The sequence below is a fragment of the Heloderma suspectum genome, chromosome 13 (assembly GCF_057233095.1).
Source record: "Heloderma suspectum isolate Gila_16-S chromosome 13, 16-S_ref, whole genome shotgun sequence".
NCBI classification, from domain to species: domain Eukaryota; kingdom Metazoa; phylum Chordata; class Lepidosauria; order Squamata; family Helodermatidae; genus Heloderma; species Heloderma suspectum.
The window spans coordinates 19865199-19877584 of NC_139470.1; the positions used below are offsets into that span (position 1 = coordinate 19865199).

General features: G+C 48.0%; 1 long non-coding RNA gene across 1 annotated transcript; it reads right to left on the reverse strand.

Annotated features, from left to right (window-relative positions):
• Positions 1-4559: 4559 nt before the first annotated feature.
• LOC146336157 (uncharacterized) lies at positions 4560-5100 on the reverse strand. The gene is made up of 3 exons (XR_014785717.1): positions 5010-5100; positions 4800-4853; positions 4560-4639 (listed from the first exon to the last, which is right to left on the reverse strand). It is a non-coding gene; the product is annotated as an uncharacterized LOC146336157 (long non-coding RNA).
• Between the last annotated feature and the right edge of the window lie 7286 nt (positions 5101-12386).

Consider the following 12386-nt stretch of genomic DNA (forward strand, 5'->3'; position numbering starts at 1 on the left):
GTGGACTTTGTGGTAACAAGGAAGTCACAAACAAAAATGTCACAATCAGATCTAATTCAGTCCATTATACACGCATGATGTAGTAATTTCAATTTACATTAAAAAGTGAATTTCAGTATTAGATTTGAAAAGCCACATTTATGATCTGAAATTTAAAAAAAACAAAAAACCATTGGTTACTTTCCTAATGTTTTGGAATATTCAATGCAGCTCTACTCCTGGTCCTAAAACCTATGTGTTTGGGGTAGTTCAACTTCTGTTGATGCACAAAGGGAGCAGAGAAAGGAAGAGAAGGTTTTTGTCTCACTTCCCCATGTGAATGAACGGCTGTGCCACGAACCCCCAGGGTTTACGCAACAGTAATAGACAGCTTCATCTTCTGCCAGGGCCCCTGTAATGGTCAGGGACATCACATTCCCGGATTTGGAGCCAGAGAAACGGGCTGGGACATCAGACGGTCTGGTGCTGGTGGCGTACATCACCAGCCGGGGTTTACTCCCCGGTTTCTGCTGCGCCCACCAAGGGTAATTGTTATCACCAATGTTTCCACTATTGTATCTGCAAGACAGGGTGACCGTCCCACCTGGAGCCACAAATTCTGGGTCCTTCAGGGTCTGTAACTGCTGGACACTGGGACCTGAAGGCAAAACAAAACAGGTTAACCAGTTGCTTATTAAACTGATTTACACTGTAGCAACACTAAGCATTTGCAAAGCTCAGGATTTTCAAGTCAGGTTAACCCTTTCCACCAAATGAATTTCCCTCACCAACAGAGACCAGGAGTGTGAAGAGAGGCAGAGCCAGGGCCATTCTGGGGGAATCTGATGGCTAGACAACCTAAAGCGAAGGGATCTTCCATTGGCCTCTTCCCAGCCTCTCTTAAATCCCCTGGAGTCAAGAGACCAACCCCGTTATGCAAATGTCTTCTTTTTTAACTGCTGTCTCCAGGCACTAGGGGGACTATAGAAAAAGCACAGCTGCAAACCCCTGGACCTGAACAGGGTGGAGGAAGTGATGCTTAAATGGAGGGACTGCTATTCATGGACAAACCACAGAACCTTCTTTTAATCCCACGAGGCACTCAAAGGAAATATGAAGCCATGCTGCAAAAAAACAGGCATTCTGAACATGTGCAGAGTACATTTCTATCAGGCAGAAGATGGAGCAGATTTGTTCTCTGCTGTTCCAGCAGATAGGACTAGAACCAATGGGATGCAAATTGCAGGGGAGCAGATTTTGGCTAAACGCTTCTAATACTGAGATCAATTCAGCAATAGAACAGAGTGCCCCAGGAGGTGGTGTGAACTTTTTAAGTGGAGGTATTTAAGAAGAGGCTGGACGGCGATCGGGCAGGAATACTGTAACTGCATCTGGCATGGAGCAGAAAGTTGGACTAGATGATCTCTGATGTCACTTCCAATTCTTTGATCCCATGATTCTAGCTACTATGAAACTATATCTAGGCCAGTATTCATCAAGGGTTTGTGATAAGGGCTTCTGGGACAGAAAGCATCCCCCCCCCCCCGTGACAGTACTGGCTCCAGGTTTTTGGAAAGAAAGTAGAAGACAGCCTCGATGGGGCCCCTTTCTGACTGAGTCTACCGTCTCACCCCCATTATCACCAGCTGCTCTAGCTCCTCTTCCTCCTTCTCACCATCACTCTCATCGCAGCCAGAGTGGGAGGCAGGTGAACAAGAAGGCTGCCATGGTGAAGAGAAGGCGCAACTCCAGGAAGCTCTTGTCACTGGGCCCTTGCTGTGGACCCTCGTCGGATGCCCCACCAAACCTATGCGTGACACTGGCCCAGCTCCCAGAATTCAGCCCCTGCACCTTTCCTTTCAGATATTAAGCACCAGCTGGGAGAGAAGGAGATGCCCACCACTCAATGACTAGGATCTGCTGGTTGCAAATTCAACATCTGCAACTGGAGTGGGAAAAGAGATCTTGGCACTGTGGTGGACAGATCTTCTCCCACCTGCTCTTCTTCTCGCCCTGTCATTCACCTTCCCCCTACCTGCCACGTGTTCCGTCCCCCATCTTCTCCCCCAACTGATGGAGAGGAAAGTTAAGTTATGCTTCACACAGTAGCACAGTCGCCTGTTTCTTTCTCTTAAGTAGTAAGATGGAAAATGTGAATGGGCAAATAGCAGTGACTGACCAAGAAAGAAATCTTGGCATTGTGGTGGACAGCTCGATGAAAAGAAAATGTCAACCCCGTGTGCAGCTGCTGTGGAAAAGGTGAATGCCATGTTACACATAGGATCCTAGAATCATACAATAGTATGGTCAGAATGGGCCTATAGGACCATTGAGCCGGAATGATCCTGTAAGACCATCGAGTCCAACCCCCTGCTCAATGCAGGAATCCAAGTCAAAGCATCCCTGACAGATGGCTGCCCAGCTGCAGACTCTGCCATGTAATCCACAGTGATCCAGGGGTGGCCATTAGTGTTTTTGTAGTGTTCTTTGATACCAAGTTGTTCTGTTGAATAAGCAACACAATCCTAAATTGTCTACATGATGGTAAGCCCCAATGAGTGCAAAGGGTCACTCTCTAAGTTCAGAGGGTATCGGATTTCAGCCTAAGAGGTTGTGCTAGCTGTTTTTTCTTAATGCATATTTAAAGGATTATTGTTAATATTCATTTGACATTGCCAGTGTGCTTCTCCTCGCTCAATTCCTGAAATTGGGGGGGGGGGTGTCTCGCCTCCCACATCTGAACGAATGGCTCATTCATTTACTAATCATTTATAGTTAAATATCCTGAGGGGTGATGTTGTTTGGGAAGATGCCATGGCAAATAGGCTAACATGGGTTATTTCATTTTTGAGAAAAACTAAATAAAATATACTTTCAACAAAACAAAAGGAGATAACCACTTTCATCTTCTGCCTGGGTCCCCCTGATGGTCAGGGACATGGTGTTCCCCGATCTAGATCCAGAGAAACAGGCTGGGACTTCCGACGGTCTGGTGCTGGTGTGGTAAATGAACGTCCGTAGAACGTTCCGCTGATCCTGCTGGAGCCACAGGGGATAATTCCCATCGCCAATATTTCCACTACTGAATTGGCAAGAGAGGTTGACTGTCCCACCTAGACTTCTGAGGGCTTCAGGGACTGGAGCTGCTGGATGCTGGGACCTGGAAGACAATAAGGCAGGGGAAAGTTCTTTAAAACCATTCACCACGGTGGAGTGACACCAAACATTTGTAAGCCTTGAAGTCAAGCATGGAAGACTTTATCCATTTCTTCACCAATTCACTTTCCCTCACCAATGGAGACAACGATCGTGAAGAAATGAAGGGCCCAAGCCATCGTGGGCAGACCAGAGTATCCTCCTAAAGGAATAAGATCTCTGACTGGCATTCTCCAAGTCTCTCTTAAACCAGCTGGGGCCAGGACAGCTGTCCTGTCATGCAAATGCCTTCCTCTTTAACTCCAGTCCCCAGAGACAGGAGGGCTTCTGAGCCAGCAAAAGTATCATCGCTGCACCCTGATGGCCAGAACATCACATCTCTGAGCTCAAGGACTAAAGGACCAGCAAGGTCATTATCACTCCCAAAAGGACTTGGTTCCAGGTTTTAGGGGGGCCTGGGCATAATGCTCTCTCCATGGGCCCTATACTGACACTGTCTGGAGGCAGCACCCATGGATGGATTCTAGTTCTAACTGCCATTTTAATACCCACAGTGCCCAGACATAGTGTCACTCTGAGCCACGGTGGGATATTAACATGCTCAAACCATTTCTTACATAGTCAATCAACTGCAGTTTCCATTTGAGTGTCCTCGTGGTAGCAGACCCAGATGTATTGCTATGTTATGTGTGGAAACTGGAAAGAGCTCACATTCTGAAGTAACCAAACCACCATTTCTAGAATACACAGAAAAAGAGGGAATATGAGGGCTGAGTTTATTTCTGTTCTGTGTCACTTTCACATATGTTCATTCCCAAATCCATTCTCTCCCATTTCAAATTAAACAGCAAACACCAGCCAAAGTTCAGGCGGCTTGGCCCACTAGTTTTGGGGCAAAACACAGGTAAAATGTGTGGTTCTCAGAAGCTCAAGCCATAAAGGGATGATCTAGTTAGGTGCTGAAGCAGTGAGGAGGCCACTGTCCCTAAAGTCTGCTGTAGGTTTCTTTGAAGTGCAAATAGTACTACTTTCTTATTCCCAGTCAATAACCCCAGGGTGTCTTTGGCTGAATTGCCTGGGACTGGGAGGCTGCTCAATTATCAGGTGGCTCACCCCCCCCCAATGGATTGTCTTGCATATAGCTCTTCTGCTATACGTATGTTTCACACTGAAAATGAAAACTTGGATTGCAAATGTCACATTTGAAACTTGAAAAAAGGGGGAGAGTGGGTTTTTTTGGTGAAAATTCATTTAATTTCTAATGCCAGCCCTGTCACCATTTGCTCAGAGCCTCACTCGCAAGATGAACAACAGAAGCTTCTATAGGCAGTTCAGCTTCTGTTGATAAACCAAGAGAGGACTGAAATGTGAGGAGGTTCATGCCTCACTTCCTCATCTGAAGAAACCACTGTGCTTCTGGCTACCAGTCCACACACAACAGTAATAAGCAGCTTCATCTTCCTCCTGGGCCCCCGTGATGGTCAAGGACATCACATTCCCTGACCTGGAGCCAGAGAAACGGGCTGGGACATCAGACGGTCTGGTGCTGGTGAAGTACATCACTTGCCGGGGTTTACTCCCCGGTTTCTGCTGCGCCCACCAAGGCCAATTGCCATCAGCGATGTTTCCGCTATTGTATCTGCAAGACAGGGTGACCGTCCCACCTGGAGCCACGAATTCTGGGTCCTTAAGGGTCTGGAGCTGCTGGACACTGGGACCTGAAAGAGAACAGGGCAACAGGGCAATTGCTTATTAAATTTATTTACACCAGAGCAACTCCAAACCTTTGCAGCACTCCAGATTTCAGAGTTCAAAAGACCTCTGCTTTTGCTTCAAGTAAGGCTTATGCCTATCAATTAATTAATTCCCCTCACCAACGGAGACCAGGATGGTGGAGAGAAGCAGAGCCCAGGCCATTGTGGGGAAACCTGATGGCCCAATCTTCCTAAAGCAGAGGGATGTCCCGCTGGCATCCTCCCACTGTCTCTTAAATCCCCAGCGGTCATGAGCGCAGCCTCTTCATGCAAATCTGTTACTCCCAAACTACTCTCTCCAAGTGCTAGTGGAGCAACCACAGGAAAAGGAGCTGCACTCGGCTGGTCACACCCTGTCTCTGAAGGGTGAAGGATGTCTGTAGAACATTTCTGGTCCCAAAGGAGGGTGTTAGTGATGCATCAACAGAGTGAGGCCTACCTGGGTTCTATCGTCCAAACTTGTTTTCAATCTCAGAGTACAGTGTAGGGAAATATGAAGCCATGATTCAGACAGCTGAGCTTCTGAACATGTATAGAGTGCATTTCCCTCAGCAACCCAATATTCTTCAAGGATTTGGGATCAGGGCTTCCAGGCCAGACACCATCCCTCCCAGGCTTCCGTATTTCAGCTCTCCTTTGGGACATTAAGCACTTCCCGAGAGATAAGAACACCCGCTACTCTGTGCCTAGCACTGGCAAGCTGCTAGTCAAAATCTCAAACTGAAGTGGGAAGAGAGGCTTCCCTGCCAGCTTTTCTTCTGGTCCTCTAATTCACCCCCTTCTCCCTCCCTGCTGCATGGCATGTCTCTCAAGTCCTTCCCTAGTCTTTCTGTTATCCCTTGTTCACCACCTGAGGGACAGGAAAGTGAAGTTATGCTTCAGAGTAGCAACGCCTAACAGCTCCTTTCTCTTAAGAAAGAAGATGGCAAATGTGAAGGGGCAACATCAACATCTACTGGCCACTGATGCATCGCAACATCATGCATGTTTCAAAACTGGCAGAAGGAATCCGTACCATACAAACCCTACTCCTACTCATTAAGCAGAGGTGTAGTGCTCTGACAAAAATTTATCCCACATTTTTTCCTGATCATTCTCATTTGATACAAAAGGAATCGCTTTTGAGAAGAAATTCAAAGGAGAGGAAAGGGTTGGGCAAATTCAAATGTGTCAGGGTCGGGGTTCTTGTGCTTCCCTTATTTCGGATGCAGCACAAGATTGGACACAAGCATTCTATCTTTCGTTGTACAATTATATCTGTCACAGCCTGTAGCCTCCTCGGCTTCCCACACTTCAATTAAAACCGTGAGGAAGACTTTGTCAAACCATTCCTCCCACAGGGCTTTTTTCAGGTGAGGAAGTGCAGGCAGCCAGGGAGGCTACAGAGTCATGGGGTCATATGTCATAAGAAGAAAACACACACAGAGAAGCCCCGGCTCCTTCACAGTGATTACTTTAGCTCAAAAATGCCACAAAAAGATTAGAAGCAATGGCTGGAGATTGTGGAGAAGCAGATCTCAGCTAAACATTAGGGAAAACATCCTAACACTGAATGCTGATCAGCGGTGAAAAAGACTGCCTTCAGGGCCGGGGGCGGGGGTCAAAACCTCTTCTGTGGACCTATTTAAGAGGAGGACGCCCCGGGGTCTTTCCATTCTCTTTCTCTCCCCCCTCGACAATTATGCTTCATTGGCCACGTCTGTCAGTTTGTTTCTTAGGGCGCAATCCGATGGGCATAGGCAGCCGCCTACAAACTCAGAGGCAGCCGCCTATCCAATGCAGGGCAGAAAGAGCACGGAGGGGATCGTTCCCTCACTGCTGCTCCTTCCCTGCATTTGCGGCTAGACAGCTGATTTTGGCTGTCTATCCATGGGAAGGCAGAGCCGGGGAGGAGGTTGCCGGATGACACATAGGATGTGTTGTACCAGCATTCCCGGCTTCCCCGCCCTGGACCACCACCACCACCTCGGAATGCACCGTTTTGGCCTCTCCGTGTTCCTCTTCTGAGAGGGGAGTGTGGGGCTGTTCCGTGCTGCCTGCGAGTGAGCGTGGAAGGGGGGGGGGAAGTCGGTTCCTGGAAAACCACATATCCTATGACCGTCGAGCTGCAGACTAGTGGCCATAGTATTGCTCCCTTAAGTAGGGGTGGACGAAAGTCCCTTACCTGTCCTCGAAGGACGTTCGCGGTGGGGGGGTGGCGCTTCGCTGCTCCCCCCGTGAAGTTCAGGCCGGGGGGGTGGCTTCCCGCCTCGCCCGGCCGCGAACGCGAAAGTTTTTTTTTAAAAAAAAAACGCCCCCTGATAGGCTACGTGACGATTAACGTAGCCTATCACGGCTAGATCTGCAAAGTCAGCCATGATAGGCTACATCAATCGTCACGTAGCCTATCACGGGTGACTTAAAAAAAAAAAAAGCGCGTACGCAAATGGCGGCCCCCATAGGGAGCCGCCATTCGCGTTCCTTATTTGGTCGCTGTAGTCTACGTAAATGTTTACGTAGACCACAGCGACCAAATAAGGAACGGGAATGGCGGCTCCCTATGGGGGCCGCCATTATCCGTACACACTTTTTTTTTTTTTTAAGTCACCCGTGATAGGCTACGTGATGATTGACGTAGCCTATCATGGCTGACTTTGCAAATCTAGCTGTGATAGGCTACGTTAATCGTTACGTAGCCTATCGGGGGGGGGGGTTCTTCTTTGATTGGAATGGCGGCGGCGGCAGCCAGTCGAAAGACCGGCTACCGCTACCGCCCCGCTCGAACACCCGCCGAACCGCCGGCCGGACCCGCCGCTGTGAGGGACATTCGGCAAAGGTAAGTCCCGTCCCGGGGGGGGGGGGTGTGGGGGATGGGGGGGTTCGGAGGATTTCTCCCCGAAACTTGTTCGGGGGGCCGAACACGTTGGCGCTCGGCCCCCCGAAGTTTCGGGGAGAAATTCTCCGCCAACCCTACCCTTAAGATGCAAAATGTGAAGGTGCAACATCGACACCTGCTGGCCATTGATTACCACATCATGCATGTACCACCACATCTCTGAACATCACAGCTAACCTGTGCCATACATATCTCCTCCTACTCGAGACAAAAAGGTGGTGAAAAGAGAGTGAAACATAGTGAGTTGGGTGAAATAAAGAGCATCATGTGGATGCACAGGAAATGTCAGCATTTTTTTTTTTCATGCCTGTGCCAATTAGTGATGGGCTGATAAAGAAAGAGTAAAGGCAAAACAACAAGTCATATGTGACTGAACAATGAAAAAAAGATAAGAATAGAGGAGGCTATGAAGTTCAGAGAGGTTGGAGCAGCCTTCCCCAACTTGGTGCCCTCCAGATATTTTGGACTGTAACTCCCATAAGCCCCAGCCAGCATGGGCCATGATTACAGATGTTGGAATTTGTTGTCCAAAACATCTGGAGGGCACTACATGGAGGAAATCTGGGATAGAGCAGGAGTCCAAGGCCTGTCTGGGGTCCCAATGTGGCCTTCCACACTTCCCTGGATGGCCATGGTTCCTTCTCCCAATCCTTTTCCCTAACCACTGATCATTTAATGTTTTCCCAACTTTTATGCAGTCCCCCCCCCCGCCCCCATTCGTCAAGGTTGAAATAACTCTCCTAAGGCTTAGCTGCTGGCAGTAAGAACTTTACGCCAACGTAAGCTAGGGTTTTAAAAAAAAATGGTCCAACCCGTTTTGCCTTTGGCTCCACCCACCGCTGGAATGTGGCCTCTGAGAGCTCCTCTGAAATGGAACTTGGCTCTTGGCTGACAGGGGTTCAACCTCCTTGGGATACAGGTGAGACAGTTCTTTTCGGAGTCAGCTTTTCAGCAGCTTCCAATCATTTTCCCTTCTCTTAGAAGGGCTTGCTGACGCTAGCACCGTGCCAAAAATTTCTCCCATATTTTTTCGACCATTCTCATTCAATTTGATAGAAGAGAAATTGCTTTTGAAAAGAAATTCAACGGTGAAGATATTTCAGATAATTTCTCATGGGTTGGACTTGGGCTTCTTGGGCTGACCTTACTTAGGAGGTTACTCACCAGTATGCAATGGTGGGGGGGGGGAATCCCACTGCTCAGACTAGCATGATCTGGGGATCAGAACATGGCATCCCAGTCATGTTTCATTCACCCTAACAAGGGTGCGTTTACACTCATCTCCTGCTTGTGGACTCCTCGTTGGAGCAGCTGGTTGGCCACTGTGAGAACAAGAATCCTGGACTAGATAGTCCTTTCTTCAGAATCCAGTATGCCTCTTTTTATGTTCTTATGACTTGCCTCTGGCAGTTCTAATGTCCAAGGCCTCACATCTGCACAACCACCTCCTTTGGTGGCCCTACTCTTGTGTTATCTTGTCCATCTAAACAATCCAGACCACTTCTGACATCTCAGAAAAAGGTGGGTCTAAATGGCCTCCCTGTCTCTCCAAGTTCTAATATTCAAACAGCTCCAGCCACAGATCAAATGGCATTGCTTTTAAACATTCCTCTTTCACCTCTTTGGGGACAAAAAGTGAAGGTTTTTGTCTCAGTTCCCCATAAGACTTTACCACTATGAAACTTGTTACCAGTGCCATCCCATGAAGCACAGTAATAATCGGCCTCATCTTCAGCCTGGACACTGGTGATGGTTAAATGGCCAGTGCTCCCAGAACGGGATCCAGTGAACCGATCTGAGATCCCTTCTCCCTGGGTGCTGGTATCATAGAGGACAAAACGAGGGCCCTGCCCGGCTTTCTGTTGATACCATGAAAGGGCGTATGTGCTACCACTCACGGTGCAGGGGAGTTTTGTTGCTTCCCCTAGGGGCACAGACTGGGAGGCAGGCTGAGTCCACACTGGCTCAGAACTGACACCTTGAGAAAAAGGCAAAAGCAAACACATTTATCGTAACCCATGTTCTGTGCTCTCAAATATCCTAGAAGCATGAGGCTCCTAGGAGACATTCAAAAAGCTCTTATTGATCTATGGATTCTGTATATCCTTACCTGAGCAATAAGGGAGAAGAGCAAGGAAAAACAGAACCCCAGCCATGGTGAGCTCCCTAAAGGAGTCTTGACTTTCTGAAGACTCCTGGTTGGGACCCCCCCCCCCGCCACTCCTCCTTTCTTATATCACCCAGAGAGCTGAAACATGGCTGCTTCATGCAAATGGCATCTATGCTCTTTGAATGTTTTGCCTCCACTGACAATATGCAATTTTGCAGCAAAGCCAATGACTATGGGGAACATTTGCATGAAGGAGATACTTAAAGGTCCCAAGAATAGTCCTCTGCTTTGCTGGAATCAGAATGAGGCAGTGGTAGCCTAACCCACCAGGGGACAGGGTGATGGGGAATATACAGATCAGACTTCCCCAACTTGGTACCCTTGAAATGTGTTTGATCACAACTCCAGAAGAAGCAGGGAAGCAGAAGTGGCTTGTTTGAAGGGGCAACATGCCTCAGACCAGGCCTGAATGTAAAGTACATCGCCAGAGAACCATTTTAAAGTCATGCGGGCTTCACTCCAGCTAATGTAGGTCTTCCTTCAAATAGCAGAAATAAGTAATCAAGACTTATTTGCTCTACAGGCCATTTTTCTCTCTGCCACATCTAAATGGTGTCAGCAGTCTTGCCTAACAGAAGATACAGGGCTGAATCTAGACTTCGTCCTGCCATTGAAATCCATTGGACATCACAAGACAGAAGTAGCATCTTTACGCAATGCATTGGATCCAGGGTTGTCAACCTCAGAGTAGACCCACTGAAATCCATAGGACAACTTGGTCCCATTAATTTGAGTGGGTTTATTCTAAGTTTGGCTAAGCCAAGATCCAACCCATTGGGAAAGATGTTATTTCTGTCACATCCACTTTTACAATTCAAACACTCAGGCAGAGACCAAATTTAGAGTTAGGGGAATTATTCATTCCCCACTCAGGGGAGGAAGAGTGAAGGGTTTTATTTCACTTTCCCATCTCATTATACCACCGTGAAACAGGTTCCTACTGTTATGCCATGTGCCACAGTAATAATCGGCCTCATCCTCAGCTCGAACTCCTGTGATCACTAAGTTCCAAAGATTCTTGGAGGCAGCAAGGGAGACATTGAATCTCTCTGGGATCCCTAATCCACTGCCTTGGCTGCTGCCAGTGTAATACTCATATGTAAACTGTGGGACGCCACCCAATTTCTGTTGGTACCATTCGACCTTATAGCTGCTGATTCTGTAGCCAGAGGACAAGGCACAGGTGAGATGCACTGTCTCACCAGAGGAAAAGGATGCTGAGGGCCTCTGAGTCAGCACCGGCTGGGAGAAGGAATCTGCAAGGAGACAGGAATCAAAGGAGAGAAAGGAATGCTGTTGTGCCTACAGAAGGCCAAAGGAGAACCTTTTGCCCCCAGATGCAACACAGAACTGTATTTCTCCAAGAGGTTGAGCTGCCTCTGTTTACCTGAGAAGTAAGTGAGGAACAACACAGCCATCTGTCAGAGATGCTCTGACTTGGATTCCTGCATTGAGCAGGGGGTTGGTCTCAGTGGCCTTGTAGGCCCCTTCCAACCTTTCTGTTTTATCATTCTATGATTCTAAGAGGAGGGCCAGGGGCCAGGCCATGGGGACAGATCCAGGCACACTCTGCATACTCAGGCCAAAGAGTCTGTCTGGCCTGGAACATTCTCATTCACTATTTAAAAGAGAAGAAGGTGCCTTCCCCACCAATCACATCCCACAATGTTCCTCCGCCCTTGTGAAAGAGATTCCATATAAAGCTATTTGGGAGGTTCTGAACATCAGTTCCTCCAGGACAAGAGGGGAGGAGGGGAATTTGGGAAGAGACAGTTAAAATCAAGGTCAAGGAAATGATCTCAGGATCCACTCTTTGGTTCAAGCTAAGAGTACAAAATCAATTTCCCAAAGAGAAAGAGAGAGAAAATATAACTAAGGCTGCAGTCCTATACACATTTACATTGCAGTAAGTCCTACAGACCTGACTGCTCATTGGAAGGGCAGATACTGAAGCTGAAGCCCAAATATTTTGGCCACCTAATGCGAAGAGAAAACTCGCTGGAAAAGACCCTGATGCTGGGAAAGACTGAAGGCAAACGGAGAAGGGGACGGCAGAGGATGAGATGGCTAGATAGCATCACCAATGCAATGAATATGGACTTGAGCACACTCCGGGAGAGAGCACAGGACAGGAAGGCCTGGCGTGCTATGGTCCATGGGGTCATGAAGAGTCAGACACTACTGAACGACTGAACAACAACAACAACAAGTCCTACAGAATCCAATGGGAAGTAGTGCAGAGTAAACACACACATAGGATTGAGCCGCATGGGTGCAATATTTTGCACACTTAGGGCACAATCCTATGCATGTTTAGACAGAGAAAAGGCTTCTAACTCCCAGGATTCCCCAGCCAGCGGCTGGGGAATGTTGGGAGGAGTAGGCCTTTTCTCCATCTAAACATGCATAGGATTGTGCCCTTAATCATCCCAATGAACTGAGAGGGATGTAC